The sequence below is a fragment of the Anabrus simplex genome, chromosome 7, assembly GCF_040414725.1.
Source record: "Anabrus simplex isolate iqAnaSimp1 chromosome 7, ASM4041472v1, whole genome shotgun sequence".
Taxonomy (NCBI): domain Eukaryota; kingdom Metazoa; phylum Arthropoda; class Insecta; order Orthoptera; family Tettigoniidae; genus Anabrus; species Anabrus simplex.
The window spans coordinates 220,337,023-220,355,860 of record NC_090271.1 but is presented as its reverse complement, the minus strand read 5'-3'; the positions used below and the strand labels follow the sequence as shown (position 1 = coordinate 220,355,860).

Genomic DNA, 18,838 nt, shown 5'->3' with positions numbered 1-18,838 from the left:
CGGGACCCTCTGAACCGAAGGCCAGTACGCTGACCATTCAGCCAACGAGTCGGACGTGGGTTGGGGTGGCAGAATAACATTCACAGTATCCCCTGCCTGTCGTAAGAAGCAACTAAAAAGGGGCCCCGAGGGCTGTTCAATTTTTTAAGAAAAGGCTAGATAAACAACTTATAGGCAATCTGCTACCAGGGTGACTGCCGTAAGTTGGTGGAAAATCATGGGTTGAAGGGAAGCGTGAGTCACCGCGCACCTCATCCCTCCTGCAGTCATCGCAAGCACGTGCTGTGAGGATTCGTGAATTTTGAGACTCATTTGGATGTTTACTTTAGCTACCAGTTTTTAGTCGTGAGTTTTGATACTATTTGTTACTAACTATAGCCCGTGAGTTTTGAGACGTAACCTTTCCTTCAACTGTGTTGCCAGTCAGTTGCACTGCTAGTTGACGGGATCTGTACACATATTCAAGCATTTTAAATTACTTCGTATGCTTTCCAGTATTACGTTTGCTAGGCTTTATCCCCTTCGACACTCCTTTATTCGCATCTATCATTATGACCTCGTATATTCTGTCCAGTCCAGTCGTTATTCCCCTGTTATTTCTCAATTGCTCTTACCTTCTTCGTCCAAGATCATGTATTTTTGTAGTCTCTCTTTACGTCTGTTCGCATCACATAATTTCATTGCTACTAATGTTTGTTAAAAGCATGTTTTTATGGGATAAGGCAAATTCATATTTAACGGGAAGGCACGTTTCGACGGTGCCTCTCTGCTCCCTCCTAAAAGTTCTGTTATCCCTTGAGTGGAAAGGTTTATAAAGCTATATTTCTTGTAATAAGAACACATTTTCTTAAATACGTCTGTATTAGCCAAATAAATAAATAAATACATAAATAAATTACGATATTGTGCTAATACCAAAATAAAAGCAATGAAATACGGTCGAAGTCAGGTTGTGCAGTAAATACAAGGTTAGGAAAGGAAGTTTATAACTAATGATAGAAGTAAGGACGATTTAAAATGTAGAACATCTCAAGCAAGGAAGTATTTTCTTAAGTAAATTAATGTTCTCACTTTAAATACCATATACGTACTGCAAGGGTGTTTCTGAAGACTTCTGTGTAGTGTGTGTCATTCATTGAAGTGAAACTGGTGCAAAAAACATGAAAGGTAATAGAAAACTTTGAATTGTGGTGTTACCGTAGAATATTAGAAGTGACGTAAGTAAATGACATCAAAATTTTGAAGAGATACTGAATCATGTTGGTGTGAAGAGAACATTTTGGCGACAATTATTATTATTATTATTATTATTATTATTATTATTATTATTATTATTTGTATTATTTTACCAGGCAGATCTTATACCGACGATGGGATGGAAAATTTGTCTGCTATTTGCCGTCGTGAAAGGAACACATTCTCTGCAGGCAAGTCTAGGGGAATGGATCTCGTAAAATAAATCACACAACAACTACTACTACTACTACTACTACTACTACTACTACTACTACTACGTATTAAACATCGGGAAACACTTCAATGTTATTATCCTAGTTGATCAAAAGTACTTCGACAGCCGACCAGTACGTGGCTCTAATGATTATCTGTGATCTCTGCTATTGGAGAATAAAACCATCAGGAATGCAGAAGTGGAACTATTTTATGACCATGCATGTACTCAGACTAGAACATGAATGTCGATTCAATGTTTTATGTTCTTGACTGTTAGCAGATGCGCATTTAGTCTAGAACAGGTTCCCAGCGCGATCATCGGCCTGTCCTTCAGTTCGGCAGCCAGTCATCTCGTTAGTGGAGGTCGTGAATCTGAGCCCTGAGGAACTCCACAATCTGGATCTACGAGAGAGAAATGTGTAGTCAGGCTTTCACTTACGAGTGGGTGGATATCCAGTGAGATAATAACCAGAAGTGGTAAAGTTGATTCTTGGCGGATGAATACATGTAATTGGCATGCACATAATAATTGGCGCGGATCTTGGAGAATGGACTACATATAACAGGGCTACTAACTGGCAGCCCGTGAGTCCTTTTCAATTGGTCCGAGAAGTAATTTAAAACAATACTTTAATCTAGACCTATCATGTGTATGTGTGTTGGGTATTCAGCCCAAAGGCTGGTTGTATCCTCAACGGGTTCACCCTTAGCTGTCATAGATGGGCTAGATGTCACTGAAGAGGCGTACTAGGGAAATGAGAAGTGAGGTAGTTTCCCGTTGCTTTCCTCACTGAGCCAGAAGTTGCTATTGCACATCAGTCTGCCAAGCCCACTGAAATGCGTGCACCAACCGACCCTATGAGCGACATTTTCACACTATTCATAGCAGGGACTGGCTGCATAAGGAATGGTATTACTAGCATCAGTCATACCTCAGCCACTTTCATTGCCAAAGAAATTTCAAGCGTTGGTTTAACGCTGCGTAGAAGGGAATATTAAAAATCATTCTGATTCTGCAGTCAGTAAAAGTATCAACGGATCTATATTTTTAAGTTCACTGTACCATCGTTTTGTCCCTGTATCTGTCCACCTCTTTGATAAGTGGAATGAACTCTTCCGCCTCTGGGGAGGAATTCACTTTTACTATTTTAAGATTATATTTCATGCTACGTGTTTCTTAATTATTTAACAATAGCCTACATATGCTACCGTAGTTAAATACATTTTAATTTGAAATGATAATGCTTTACCTATCTACGATCGTCTTTAATTTTGGGGATTTAGTCAAGGTAAAATTTTATACCGAAACACTGTTACAGTCTGGGCAAAACTGATAGTGCATGATGTAAGAAAAATCAGTTACTTGTACCAGGGGCATAGCCATGGGTGGGAGGTATTACTGGGGGTTAGACCCAGAGACATAATTGTAGAACCAACAGATCTATAATTCACTTATATAAGTGTATTTTATAATGACAAGTCATTTATGAACCTGCATTGTATTCTAACATCATTCTGTAACTACAACCCCCCACCCCTACCTCATCGGCCGATCCTGGCTACGCTACTGACTTCTGCAGTTAATTTTTGAAAAAGTTGTTCCACAAGAAACGTGGCTGTTCAAAAATAGATCAGGTTAAATAATTTTTTTACCTGCGTAGTGTTATTACCAATGATAATCAGTGCCTGACAGAAGTCAGAAGATGAATTACTATGGCAAAACAGATGTTTCAAAGTAGGAAAAATCTATTGTTAAATAAGCCCACAGGAATTGAAATCAGGAAGAAATGTGTTAAAACCTTTGTTTGGAGTGTGCTAACTTACGGTTGTGAGACCTGGACTTTGGTAAAACAAGCACAATCAAGAGACTAGGAGCTGCGGAAATGTGGTTCTGTAGAAGACTGACAGGGACGAGTTGGGCAGAAAAGAAGACTAACATCCAAATCTTGAATGACGTTAATGAGAAACGGACCTTAATTTATTCAATAGAGCAGAGGAAAGATAAATTTCTTGGACACAACCTACGACATGACACCTTTCTCTAGAATGTCCTCGAAGGCTAGGTCCTAGGGAAGAAGTCGAGAGGAAGACCGCGTCTCTCATACCTTAGGCACATAATCACTCAGCTGGGTTTTGCCTCGTATGTCACGGTGAAAACGACTGTTGAAGACCGTGGGATGTGGCTGCAGCGACAAGGCTTAGCCTTTAGATAATGGAATGGCAAAAGAAATGTATCTATGAATTTTAAATTTATTTTCTGTTCAATATTCTTCATTCTTTCTCATTAAAGAACATGGCACAATTGTTGCGGCCCCTCCTCAATTCCTGGATATTCGGTAATTATGGCCCTCCGGTCCTTTTGAAGCTGGAAACCCAGTAGTGGCTAATAAAACAAGCTGACTTACTCTCTGAAGCTTGTGGACAGTTACACAGCTAGATTTTGTATCATAGCCGCCATCGACTTCCATTTTCGTTATAGAAGGATATAGTTTTTTTCCCCTAATCGTAGCACATACCGCCTAATTAGACCTTGGCTTGTCAAGATGCCTTACAGATACTGGAGTGTCACGAGCTCGCCATAAAGATATCGTATTGCTTGGCTTTCACAGAGTTTCTAACTCAGCCGATTAGCGGATTATTCCAGTAATTCTTAGTTTCCTTAAACCGGGAAGAAAATATCAAGCCGACAGCTGAAAATCCAGACATTTCTTTTAATTTGCTAAATTATCTGAAATCTTCTTCTTATCCTCGGGCTTTTCCCTGTTTATTAGGGACGGAACGTGACGTATGTTTGGCCTAGTTTTACGGCCGGATGCTCTTCCTGACACCGCCCCTATGTCTAGGGATGTATTCGCTATTGCGTGTTTCTGCGGCGGATGGTAGTGTACCGTGTTGTTTGTAAATGAAGAGCAGTGTATTAAGATGAGCTCAAACATTCGGTCCCACAACCACGTGAATATTAATCATATCCAGTTAAACTCCGAAGTCCGGCTTCATATCGAATCCGAGGTCCTCAGAACCGAACCAGTACGCTGATCATTCATCCATGGAGCCGCACCTAAATTATCTGTAATACTTTAAACAAATACATTAGAAAGAAATTGAAATCGATATAACAATATTATTCATTTTAACGTCTGTCCGACTCGTTGGCTGAATGGTCAGCATACTGGCCTTCGGTTCAGAGGGTCCCCAGTTTCGATTTCCGGCCGGGTCGGGGATTTTAATTGCTTCTGATTAATTCTTCTGACTCGGGGACTGGGTGTATGTGTCCGTCCCAACACCCTCCTCATCATATTCAGGCAACATACCACACTACTAACCACCACAGAAACACGCTATAGTGCTTACATCCCTCCATATAGGGTTGGCGTCAGGAAGGTCATCCGGCCGAAAATCAGGGCCAAACCCACATGTGCTACGCAGTTCGCACCCGCGACCCCACAGGTGTGGGGAAAGCGGTAGGAAAAGAATAAGAAGATTTATTTCAACGTCTCTTCAATTTCTGTATATGGTTAGAGACATCAGTGTCGTAATTTTGTCCTACAGAGTTCTTGAACCCGCAAAGAATTAGCCGCACGAAGATGTCACATTTAAAGACACTGAAATGCTACCCACCTCATCCGGGATCGAATCCGCTATCGTGGAAACAGAAGGACATCGACTAACCGACTGCATTACTGACAGTACATACATACATACATACATACATACATACATACTAAGCGACTTTGATTTCCTCGCCTCTTGGTATTACCAAATAGTGTCCCCATCGCATCGACTTCTGTGTCAATCTCTGCTTCTTTTACCCTCCCTTCCAGTTCCGTAATAATAATAATAATAATAATAATAATAATAATAATAATAATAATAATAATAATAATAATAATAATAATAATAATTTCATTTGGTTATTTCTAGTCGAGTGCGGCCATTGTAAGGCAGACCCTCCGATAAGGGTGGGCGGCATCTACCATGTGTAGGTAACTGCGTCTTATTGTGGTGAAGGATAGTGTTATGTGTGGTGTGTGAGTTGCAGGGATGTTGGGGACAGCACAAACACCCAGCCCTCGAGCCATTGGAATTAACCAATGAAGTTTAAAATCCCCGACCCGGCCGGGAATCGACCCCGGTACCCTCTGAGCCGAAGGCCAGTACGCTGACGTTTCAGCCAACGAGTCAGACTCCAGTCCCGCAATCGCCTATCTAATCTAACTTCAGCTCTTCACCGAATTTCGTCCAACCAGCTCATTCCTAAATTAGCATTTATTTACCTTCATTACGAAAATCCTCCTCCCATTGTTTTCACCTGTTCGTGCTAGCAACCATTCTCGCTAGATTAATGGCTTTTACCTTGAACCTTCGTCCCTATTACTCATCAAAATGGTGGAGTTGAAATTCCGACGTCGACATTAAGTAATATTTTCGAAATGGAGAGAAACGTCCCCTTTTTACTGGATTCCATGTAAGACTAGTTCTGTGGTTTATGACTTACAATTAGTAAGAAAGCCATCTCCGTTACAGACTTCGGGGAATAGAAAGTAAAGGCTTTTACTATTTTAACCTTGGCACTAGGTGATATAAAGTAAATTATACCGTACGAATTGGCCGTGCGGTTAGGGGCGCACAGCTGTGAGATAGTGGGTTCGAAAAGGTTGCTAAATTGCAGGCACCTCAAACCAAGGTGAAGGGGAGCTCGAGAGGGTAACTCACTCTCTATCCCCGATTTACAGTTAAAGATGTTATGAAGTTTTTACATTGGCCGAAAGAAAAGTTTGTTACATAACTAAACAGTTGGACCTTTCCCTCGGGTTAAACTACGGAGGTAGCAAGAAAGAATAAAGTTATGTGGGCATTACCTTAAATTAAATTAATTAAATTAAGGCCACGGCCGATCTCCTAGCCCTTTCCTATCCCATCGTCGCCATAAGACCTATATGTGTCGGTGCGACGTAAAGCAAATTCTAAAATTAAATAAAAAAGTAAATGATAATCTCTGGTATATGTTTCATTAAATCAGAACGGCGTCCGCCTCCGTGGTGTAGTGATTAGTGTGATTAGCTGCCACCCACGGAGGTCCGGGTTCGATTCCCGGCTCTGCCACGAAATTTGAAAAGTGGTACGAGGGCTGGAACGGGGTCCACTTAGACTCGGGAGGTCAGCTGAGTAGAGGTGGATTCGATTCCCACCTCAGCCATCCTGGAAGTGGTTTTTCGTGGTTTCCCACTTCTCCTCCAGGCACATGCCGGGATGGTACCTAACTTAAGGCCACGGCCGCTTCCTTCCCTCTTCCTTTTCTATCCCTTCCAATCTTCCCATCCCCCACCAAGGCCCCTGTTCAGCATAGCAGGTGAGGCCGCCTGGACGAGGTACTGGTCATCCTCCCCAGTTGTATCCCTCGACCCCAGAGTCTGATGCTCCAGGACACTGCCCTTGAGGCGGTAGAGGTGGGATCCCTCGCTGAGTCCGAGGGAACGCCAACCCTGGAGGGTAAGCAGATTAAGAAAGAAGAAATCAGAGCCGCGCTGAGGAATTTATAATGCTGATCATTTGACATTCCAATACCTGCTGACCATTAAACCGGATAGATCAAAGACCCTTTATGAATTAATTCAAAACTAGGTATCTTGGGCATTATTGGCATCAAACATTTAATAATGCCTGAAAGTGATGGACTTGTAGTAATGAAGCAGATTGACGAGCTAGACTTGCATCCGTATCGAATAGATAGTCTAGACAAGCGAACAGGTCATCGATTAAGTGTCTCTTAATTAGGATGAAATTATATTTTCCCTTTTTTCCTTCCTTCTTTCTTTCTTTCTTTCTTTCTTTCTTTCTTTCTTTCTTTCTTTCTTTCTTTATAGCCGGACTTAGTGTCTCATACAGCTGGGGTGCTAGTCTTCTGTCCCCAACTTGGCAGGTTCGATCCTGGCTCAGTCCGGTAGATTTGAGTCGTCAAATATATCAGCCTCGTGTCGGTAGATTAACTGGCACGTAAAAGAACTCCTGCGTAACTACATTCCGACACCTCGGCTTCTCCGAAGGCCGTAAAAGTAGTTAGTGGGACGTAAAGCCAAAAACAATTGTTTATTTATTTATTTATTTATTTATTTATTTATTGCATACAATGCAGTTTCCTTACCACAAGTATAGAAATGTGTCGTTCTTACATTACATTGTTAGACCGAAAATTAATAATATACTGTAAACATTTAACGTATACACAACACACCACTTCGAGTGACCTGGCTGAGTGGTTCGCGTCGCGGAGTTGTTATCTTGCAGTCAGGAGATCGGCAGGCACGAAGATGGTTTTCCATTCTTTTCCATTTTCACACCAGACCACGGTCGTTTCCTTCCCAGTCCTAGCCCTTTCCCTATCGCATCGTCGCCGAAATCATATCTTAACACGTAAGAGTTGAATATATCGCTCTACATTAAGCTGCCATACCGAAGGGCTTTCGGCCGTTGAACGGTGTGAAATATTGGGCTACACTCCGCGGTACAGTTCAAATATTAGCAACGCCCCTTAGTGTTATTCGAGGACGATTGTAACCTCCAACGGTATTCCGCCAATATCTCGCATGATTGCCGATTGACGTCTTTCTTGTTTTCTACCCAAGGAACAACCACATTTTTACAGGAATAATGACGAAAATGGCAATACGTTACTTCCCTGCTGGCAAACAAAGACGTTGCCATGGTAACCTGTAGGTTCGTTGTCGGTCTGTCGGGCACTCAATGCAGAGCATGAGACTCGCAGAAATTAGTAATTTTCTCCGTCATTTGAAGAGTAAGCTAAATTATATACATAACAAAGTTGTTGATAATGAAAGACCACATACTGTATAGTCCACAGATTTTACAGAAAATTAGTAATAAAAGAAAATGGAAGAAAACTGTTTTCGTTTACCTATACCTATACCCCCCCCCCGTCTATTAAGAGATTTTTTATTTATATGCATATCAAAACCTTCCCCGGGGTGATTATACTCTAAATATGTAGTCGAGATATATAGAGCCGTTTCGCCGTGAGGTGGAAAAAACAAATAGACACGAAAAATAAGAACCACTGATACGGTCTTGAGTTGACCTAAAACGGATAAATATCTGAAAAATTGTCAATACAAACGAAATTACAGACAGCGGACCCCCTACAACGTTATTTATATAGATGTATCTGTATTGTTTTTAAGAGCATTAGTATGGTAGATAAACCAAGGAAGGAATTTTTGTAGCTAGACGACACCTTCTCAGCAGCTATCTGTAAAGGTAACTGATTGGAAGAAAGATCACGTTCATTCCTCATTCGTGAGCATTATTCAAGAGTTCGACTCTTAAATCATAACCCGTCTCCCGCTGGCCATGCTAATAAATAATGCAGCCGTAGGCCTTACCGAGGAGTAGAACCCGAACAAGTACAGGATCGTAAAGACATCTGCAACAGTCCTTCCTAGCATCTAAATATGTATTTAAAAGTGAAGTGCACGGTGAACAACAGTTTTAAATAGACCGTGTACATGTATAGAAGAGCTTTCTACATCGATTAGTGCAACGTACAAAAAGGAACTTACGGCCCTTACGGTGCTCAAAGTTCTTGGCTTGCCAAAATGACTGGTACCCAGCCAAATGGCCTGCAGGCATTGGAATGTCAGCGTGATGACAGTTTGAATCATACTCAGCCATATTGCTTGACGTTGGTAATCAGTAAGCGGAATGTATGTCGTATCCTATGCAAATGTCCATTTACGTCTATGTATGTATGTATGTTCAGTCCGTCAGCGATTCCACTGGTGGGATCCTCAACAGCTCTGCCATCAGCTGTCATAGATGGCCTAGGCATCACTGAAGAGGCGTACTAGGGAAATGAGGAGTGAGGAAGTTTCCCGTTGCTTTCCTCACCGAGCCAGAGTTGCTATTATATATCAGTCTGCCAAGCCCACTGAAATGCATGCACCAACTGACCCTATGATCAACATTTTCACACCATTCATAGCAGGGACTGGCTGCATAAGGATTGGCATTACTAGCATCGCTCATACCTCAGTCACTTTCATACTGTCAAAGCCAAGGATAAGACAGAGACAGATCTATGAAAGTAACAAAATTGCTCTAGCCCATACCAGAAGACATAGTGCACTGTAAACTCTAGGTCCTGCCAGCAAAGGCATTTACGTCTATGTACGTGTGTCTAACTCTTGTCCCATTTCTCTATGGGGTGGAGTATGACGTCAGATGAATCTTCGTAGCGAGTTTTTACGGCCCGATACCCTTCCTGACGTCAAACTATTAAGAGGAGTTAATGAGATGAAGTGAATAATGTTGACAATGTTATTGTTTTTACGTTCCACTAACTACTTTTGACGGTTTTTGGAGACGCCAAGGCGCCGGAATTTTGCCTCGCAAAAGTTATTTTACGTGCCAGTAAATCTACCAACACGGGGCCGATGTATTTGAGCACATTCAGCCAGATCGAACCTGCCAGATTGGAATCAGAAGGCCAGCGCTTTAACCGTCTGAGCTCAGCCCGGCATGAAATGAATGACGCGATATGAGTAGAAAGGGAGAGGCTGAAACCCGGTGCCGGCACATAGCCTGCTCCTGTCGAATAGCACCAAAACATCTGCTCAAGGTTTTAACGTCTCCATCCGACGGACGAATCACCATTAAGAGCGGTGTATGCCCCTACACTGTGGAGAAGTTTGGAACTGAATCCAGGTTTTTGGCGCGCAATCTAGTGATAAGAAACTACCTTGCCGGGCAACATTCTGATTGTGATTTTTGTCACCGACGGGACTCGAACCGGCTAACCGCGATGTCGAAACATAACCTTAACGCCTTAACGATCATGGCCACCAAGCCCTCACCACCACCACCACCATCATCATCATCACAAAATTAGCCGATGCTATTATTATTATTATTATTATTTCCGCCTCCGTAGCGTTACGGTTAGTGTTATTGGCTGCCGTCCTCGGGGGCCCCGGGTTCGATTCCCGGTACTGCCAGAAACTTAAGAATGGCAAGAAGGCTGGTATGTGGTTGGAATGGTACATGCAGCTATCCTCCATTGGGGGTGTCCCTGAAAAGAGCTGCAACACCTCAGGATGAGGACACGAATACCTATACTATTATTGTCCGACTCGTTGGCTGAATGGTCAGCGTACTGGCCTTCGGTTCAGAGGGTCCCGGGTTCGATTCCCGCCCGGGTCGGGGATTTTAACCTTCATTGGTTCATTCCAATGGCCCGGGGGCTGGGTGTTTGTGCTGTCCCCAACATCCCTGCAGCTCACACACACACATAACACTATCCTCCACCACAATTACACGCAGTTACCTACACATGGCAGATGCCGCCCACCCTCGTCGGAGGGTCTGCCTTACAAGGGCTGCACTCGGCTAGAAATAACCACACGAAATTATTATTACTATTATTATTATTATTATTATTATTATTATTATTATTATTATTATTAGAAGGCATAGGTGACATGCATTAGACTGCGCCTAGCCGGATCCTCAGTTTCAAACTGTATTTGTTGCATGATTTTACAGTTTTGAGAAGTTATTTTCCACTGGAAAAACAGTGAATTCTGTAAGCGAAACTACCCTATGTTGTTTACTGCAAGGTACGTAAATCAACGTAAACGTATAGGAATTGTAGTAAACAATTAATCACTCAATCCCCAAATTCCGAGTCTTTTAGCCAAATATAGCATCCGCATCTTAGTTTGTTAGTACCCATCCAGTACCCGTACACTCCACCACTTCTAATCATATAATTTTCAATTCGACTCATTGCTCACGGTTACAGGATTTAAAATGGAGTTGAAAGTATGAACAACTGTAACAGCAAAATATTTCCCTTAAAGCTGTTAGAATTCCACTACGTTTAAGACTAAAGTTTATGTACTTCTGTTATTTAAAGCTGGGAGAACCGGATCTTTCTTGTCTGTCCGACATGTTTGACCGGACATGCTAACTTTAAATGCTTTTACGATCTGCTTTGCGTAGCACCGACACAGAGAGGTTTTATGGCGACGGTGGGTAAGCAAAGGGATGAGAGCGAGAAGGAAGTCGTCGTGCCTTAATTAAGGTACAGCCTCAACATGTGCCTGGTGTGAAAATGGGAAATCACGGAAAACCATCTTCACGGCTGCCAACAGTCGGGTTCGAACCCACTAACTCCCGAATGCAAGCTCATAGCTGTGCGTTCGTAACCGCACGGCCAATTCGCTCGGTGAAAACTTTGACTTTAAACCCAAACTATCCGGTCCAAATTGGACAGCTGGCGACGCTAACATGTTTTTATTTTTACTCCCTACTAACTGCTTTTACGGTTTTCGGAGGCGTTGAGGTACCTGAATTTTGTTCCGTAGGAGTTATTTTACGTGCCAATAAATTTAGTTTCACAAGGCTGATATATTTATACCACCGGACGGAGCCGAGATCGAACCGACCAACTTGGGACCCTGAGCCACTCAACCTAGCAACAATATCCATCGTCTTCCTTAATCTGATATGTCCCTTTATTTAATTCTACTACGTTCCGTTATTTTTTTGTTTTAGATTAACGGTACTTGGGGAGCATTATAAGCTGCTGGCTTAACACCCGAAAGGCTGAGGTTCGAATCCCGGTCGATCCTGAATTGAGATTTTCATCTCAAAATTCTAGTGGCGTTAAATCCTCGGCCAAAATTAAAATGACCGAGCGAGATGGCCGTGCGGTTAGGGGTGCGTAGCAGTGAGCTTGCATTCGTGAGATAGTGGGTTCGAAGCGCACTGTCGGCAGCTCTGAAAATGGTTTTCCGTGGTGTACCATTTTCACACCAGGCACCATACCTTAATCAAGGCTACGGTTGTTTCCCTCCACTCCTAGGCCTTTCCTGTCCCATCGTCGCCGTAACACCTATCTGTGTCGGTGCTACGTAAAGCAAAATTGTAAAGGAAAATAAAGTTCTCTTGTGTTTCGTGATTCTCTTTTTTACTCTTCTCCTTAACTTTTATAACTTTTAATGTACAAGTAGTTACTGTTCGCTATAGTTCAATAGTTCTACATAGTTTGAGTTGATAAGTGGTTACTTTTTAAGATTTGTAATTATTTATTATTATACTTCTGTTACTGGTTAAGTATAACATAGGGACAGCTGTCCCTAACTTTCCTAGGATGAATAAATCTATCTATCTACCTATCTATCTATCTATCTATCTATCGCACCTTAATTCAGGCCACGGCCGTTACCTTCCCAATCCTAGCCGTTTCCCATCCCTGCGTCGCCGAATTCCCTCCATGCGTTAGTGCGATGTAACACTAGCAAAATGAAAATAAAGTTACATATTTAGTAAGGACATTGGTCTTGTGGCTATTATTTCCAAAGCTCCTAACAAAACATCGTCAACAATAAGTACCCTTCAGATTGATCGAAAATCAGGTTCGGAGTCTCTATTACCAACTTTTATTACCTAGTTCACCGATCCGCTGCTTTCTTTTTCCCTCTTCCTCTTCACTGGGTGCATGTATGAGGTAGATTTTAATGTTGTTTTCTTTTGTTTTCAGGTGAGTATTGATCCTGCATGACTGACAGCTATAGAAAGTGAACCACTGCCTGTGAGTTGTACGTTACTTATTTATTTATTTATTTATTTATTTATTTAGCGTATGGCTTTTAGAACCAGAGTGTCCGAGGACATGTTCGGTTCACCTGGTGTCCGTGAGTGACCTCCGTGTATGAAGGTGAGATGATGATGGTGAGGTAGGGAGAGGTTGAAACCCAGTTTCGGCACATATCCTTCTTCTGCAGAATAACACCAAGGGGCTCTGTTGAAGGCTTAACGTCTCCATCCGACGGTCGAATTACCAGTAAATGCGTCATATGCTGTCACTCCAAACTGCGGAGAGGTTTAAAGTTGAATCCAGGCTTTTGACACGCGATCTAGTGATTATCCTGCTGGCCAACGTTCCGATGGTGAAAATTAACTCCAACAACGGGATTAAAACCGCCTAACCACCCCAGCTACTTTATGATTTAACGACATGGCCACTAGTCGAGCTTAGGTTGTACGTATTTATATTCAAAAGTTTGCTTCGTTTGAAAGATGAATGGCTATTACTTGCCCGTTTTGTTCTGTCAGAGCTAGACCTTACGTTCACCTCCAAAATGAGTACCGGTAATCAAACGTGTGACTTGTGCACAAAGGAAACCACGGGAACTGTATTAACCGGGGGCGCACCTATGAGTTTTTCTTCGATGGAACCCGATGGACAATATCAAGTTGTTATAAACAGCAATTTTTCTATATTTCTCAATATTTAATATCGGCATGTACTACATTATGCAGCACTGAGATGTATTATTTAAGAATATATTCTTAGGTGGTTTATTACCAGATTCAGAAAATTCTTTTGCTAGGGGCTTTACGTCGCACCGACACAGATAGGTCTTATGGCGACGATGGGATAGGAAAGGCCTAGGAGTTGGAAGGAAGCGGCCGTGGCCTTAATTAAGGTACAGCCCCAGCATTTGCCTGGTGTGAAAATGGGAAACCACGGAAAACCATTTTCAGGGCTGCCGATAGTGGGATTCGAACCTACTATCTCCCGGATGCAAGCTCACAGCCGCGCGCCTCTACGCGCACGGCCAACTCGCCCGGTATATTTTTAATTATATAGGCCTATTGCATATTTAAAAAATAAAAGTGGCTGTTATCCTAGCATGAAAACGTAACAAATTTCAAGTCCTGGCGCAATGATCGTCGAACAGATTGCATTGGCGGGCGTTGGTTGGACACGTCCAACAAAGATTTGATTAGGAAAGGAAGTACGTACGAATGTGAATTTAAGTCTGCGTTGCAAAGATATTAATTAAGTCGACGTTATATCTTTGACAACATTGTCGGGATAATCGAAACAATGAAAGTTTTTTTTTTTTTGCTATTTGTTTTACGTCGCACCGACACAGATAGGTAATATATAAGTAATAATAATAACAACGTAAACGTTTCCACCTTTTCAATACTAAAATATATTCACAAAATTATAAATTACACGGTACTAGTTTTGACCCATCTAGGGGTCATCATCAGCCGTATTGGAGCAAAAATCACTTTTGGCGAAATCCTAAGAAAATGTTATTTTAAAGAATAGCAAGTGAAATGAGATGTTATTATGGTAATAGTACAAGGAATATACATACTAAGAGGTTTTTAACAAAGAATAAAGTATAAATGGGGTGTTGTAAAAATTATAATCATGGAAATCAGTAAGTTCTTGTATTGAAATGACATATATAAAATTATATATGGCTTAGGAAGAGGGCTTAAGGTGGGGCTGAAGGGTGCGGGAAGTACCTTTGATTAAATTTAGGATTGAGTTTAGGTTGGCTGCATTATAGTTTCTGAGGAAAGTGATAAATAGATCGAAAAGTATGTTGGGTTTCTCTGAGATTTCATTGAGATTGTGACTGGCATTAAAGTATTGGTCTAGGTGTATGTAGTAATTTTCCATTATATTGAGTAAAGGGCCCTTGTTTGCTAATACAAGGATGTCCATGTCTTGTTCAATATTGGCGAAATTATGGTTATAATCTTGCATGTGTTGGCCGATGGCTGAAAACCTGTTGTATTTTATTGCGTTAGTGTGCTCGTGGTATCTGATAATGAAGTTTCTCCCGGTTTGCCCGATGTAGATTTTTTTACAGGTGGTACATTTGATCCTATAAACTCCTGATTTTAAAAAACTGCTGGTCTTGTTGATGTGTGAAGTATTGTATAAAACGTTCATGTTCTTATTGTTGGTTTTGAAGGCTATTTTAACGCCTTGTTTCTTAAAGATGTTGGTTAACTTGTAGATATCATTGTTGAACGTGAAGGTGGAAAATGTTAGAGGTTTGGTTATTGCTTTTTTGAGGGTAGTTTTTGGGCGATGTTTGTGTTTATTGATTATCCTTTCTATAAAATGATTGCTGAAGCCGTTGAATTTTGCGATTCCGCGGATTGTGTTGAGTTCGTCTTTTAGATCTTTATTGGACATAGGTATGCTGAAGGCTCGGTGAACTAGGCTGTTGTATGTGGCTCGTTTGTGGGACTGGGGGTGCACTGAATCTTGGCGAATGGTGGAGGCTGTTTGAGTGGGTTTTCTGAAAATTTTATAACTGAAAGAATCTGAGTTTCTAGTGATGGTTAAATCTAGAAAGTTGATTTTTTGATTTGATTCGGATTCTAGTGTGAATTTGATATGAGGATCAATATTGTTGAGTCTTAAGAGGGTGGTGGGTGCGTTAATTGATTTCTCATTCATGATTACAAAGACATCGTCGACATATCTGATTTTTGCTCCAATACGGCTGATGATGACCCCTAGATGGGTCGAAACTAGTACCGTGTAATTTATAATTTTGTGAATATATTTTAGTATTGAAAAGGTGGAAACGTTTACGTTGTTATTATTATTACTTATATACAGTATTATTCTCAGTTCAATACGGACCAAAAACATGAAATTCATAACCATTAATGACACAGATAGGTCTTATGACGACGATGGGAGAGGAAAGGCCTAGGAATGGGAAGGAAGCGGCTGTGGGCTTAATTAAGGTACAGCCTCAGCATTTGCCTGGTCTGAAAATTGGAAACCACGGAAAACCATCTTCAGGGCTGCCGACAGTGGGGTTCGAACCCACTATCTCCCGGATGCGAGCTCACGGCTGCGGGCTCCTAACCGCACGGCCAACTCGCCCGGTAACAACAAAAGTGTGCAACTGAATATCTTTGAAAATATAGATAATGGAATAGTATGTAAGACATGTGTATACCTACCATACATACTGTATTATTAAAATGACTAACATTTACAATTTTGGTTTCTGGCCGGGGGGGGGGGGATATGGAGGAGGGAGCGTCCAGATCCGATCAACACCCCTCTCATACACTCCCCCAACTCTCTGGCCCCCAAAAATCTTAAATGGTAGCCGTTGTATCTCGTGGACAAACTGAGCAAAGTTTAACTACGTCTGATCTGAGAAAGGTAAATTGAGCAATTATTTCAAACAGTAAATTTGTAAATAGATCAAAAGAGATTATTTTTTTTTTTTTTTTTTTTTTTTGCTAGTTGCTTAATGTCGCACCGACACAGATAGGTCTTATGGCGACGATGGGACAGGGAAGGGCTAGGAGTGGGAAGGAAGCGGCCGTGGCCTTAATTAAGGTACAGCCCCAGCATTTGCCTGGTGTGAAAATGGGAAACCACGGAAAACAATTTTCAGGGCTGCCGACAGTGGGGTTCGAACCTACTATCTCCCGAATACTGGATACTGAGCGCACTTAAGCGACTGCAGCTATCGAGCTCGGTAAAGAGATTAGTAAACTAGGGTGTGTGTTGATTCCTGTAGCATCCACTGTGCGTGCATTCCTACTTTTCTTATAGGCCTACATAGGCAGATAGCACAGATACAGTACTACAAGCATGCTGACAATGTATACTTCGTGTAAAGTGAGATTGAAGCCAACACGGAGTTCGTAAGTAGCGAGGGAGGTAAGATCCTATTAGTTTATCAGATAAGAAAGACCAGGAGATGTTCTAAAGCCAGTGAAAATCCACAGCCTTTTTCCAGTCATTTGATCGGGTCAGGAATGGAATGAGTGAAGCCCCATCTAGCGGCGAAGATAGGAATTGCGCCGGCTGCCGAAGCCTCTCGCATTCCTTTGGGCAATGATTAATGAATGACAGATGAAATGAAATTATATTGGAGAGTGTTGCTGGAATGAAAGATTACAGGGAAAACCGGAGTACCCGAAGAAAAACCTGTCCCGCCTCCGCTTTGTCCAGCGCAAAACTCACGTGAAGTGACCGGGACTTGAACCACGGAACTCAGCGGTGAGAGGCCAGTGTGCTGCCGCCTGAGCCACGGAAGCTCTCTCTATAACCAAAAAGATAATTAAATTTATAAGCATAATCTACAGTAAGAGATCGTCCTTTATGAATTCGAAAAATTACAAATTACGAAACACTGATGATTTATAAAACCAAACCTCATTGTGCAACCGCCCAGAAGGGCCTTGGCCTATCAAGTTACAGCTGCTCAGTCCGAAGGCCTGAATGTACCGTGTGGTATCACCTCTTGGCTCTCAGATGGTCCCTCAATAGCTTACATATATTCTTAATTTGAGCGTTATCTCTTGTTTACACAGGCGATGGACAAAATCTATTTGTTAGATCAAGCAGAAAATAAATTTTAAGAACATCACCCGGGACTAAGACCGTAACAGTGATGAACATTTGACGGGGACAATTTTTCTCTTCCCTAAATGCAGACTTTTTATACGTAGAAAATATCGATGTCCGCCTCTGTGGTGTAGTGGTTAGCGTGATTAGCTGCCACCCCCGGAGGCCCGGGTTCGATTCCCGGCTCTGCCACGAAATTTGAAAAGTGGTATGAGGGCTGGAACGGGGTCCACTCAGCCTTGGGAGGTCAACTGAGTAGAGGTGGGTTCGATTCCCACCTCAGCGATCCTGGAAGTGGTTTTCCGTGGTTTCCCACTTCTCCTCCAGGCGAATGCCGGGATGGTACCTAACTTAAGGCCACGGCCGCTTCCTTCCCTCTTCCTTGCCTATCCCTTCCAATCTTCCCATCCCTCCACAAGGCCCCTGTTCAACATAGCAGGTGAGGCCGCCTGGGCGAGGTACTGGTCATTCTCCCCAGTTGTATCCCAGACCAAGAGTCTAAAGCTCCAGGACACTGCCCTTGAGGCGGTAGTGGTGGGATCCCTCGCTGAGTCCGAGGGAAAAACTGAACCTGGAGGGTAACCAGATTAAGAAGAAGAAGAAGAAGAAGGAGAAGAAGAAAATATCGATTAGTTGTGAAGGAACTAATCTTGATACTGTAATTTGTTAAATAATGCGTTTTAGTTCATAAGGATAAGAATATTCTCTCAATGAAAGCTCCAGTTGAATGCTTTGAGAATTACGTCCAGGAAAGTATAATTTTTACCAAAAGGTTGGCTCAACGGACTAACGTCAGTGAGTGTGGGCAAACCACTTGAGGTGTGGTTCAGTTTCGTGGTTTTTTTTGCGTACGTCGCACCGACACAGATAGTTCACGGCGACGACGTGATAGGACAGGTCTAGGAGTTGGAAGGAAGCGGCCGTGGCCTTAATTAAGGTACAGCCCCAGCAATTGCCTGGTGTGAAAATGGGAAACCACAGAAAACCATCTTCTTTGTGCCGACAGTGGGATTCGAACCCACTATCTCCCGGATACAAGCTCACAGCCGCGTGCCCCTGACCGCACGGTCGTGATGTTTAAACTTATATACAGAGTTCATTGGAAAATGTTTGTAGCTTGGTATTCGCACCTGGAAGCACTGGTATAGAACGGTAAAAATGTTTTTG

General features: G+C 42.2%; 1 protein-coding gene across 1 annotated transcript in view; it reads left to right on the top strand.

The window, feature by feature from the left end:
* otk (off-track) overlaps nt 1-18,838 on the top strand; it is a 426,112-nt gene that overhangs the window by 76,067 nt on the left and 331,207 nt on the right. The gene's annotated exons all lie outside the window — the stretch shown is intronic.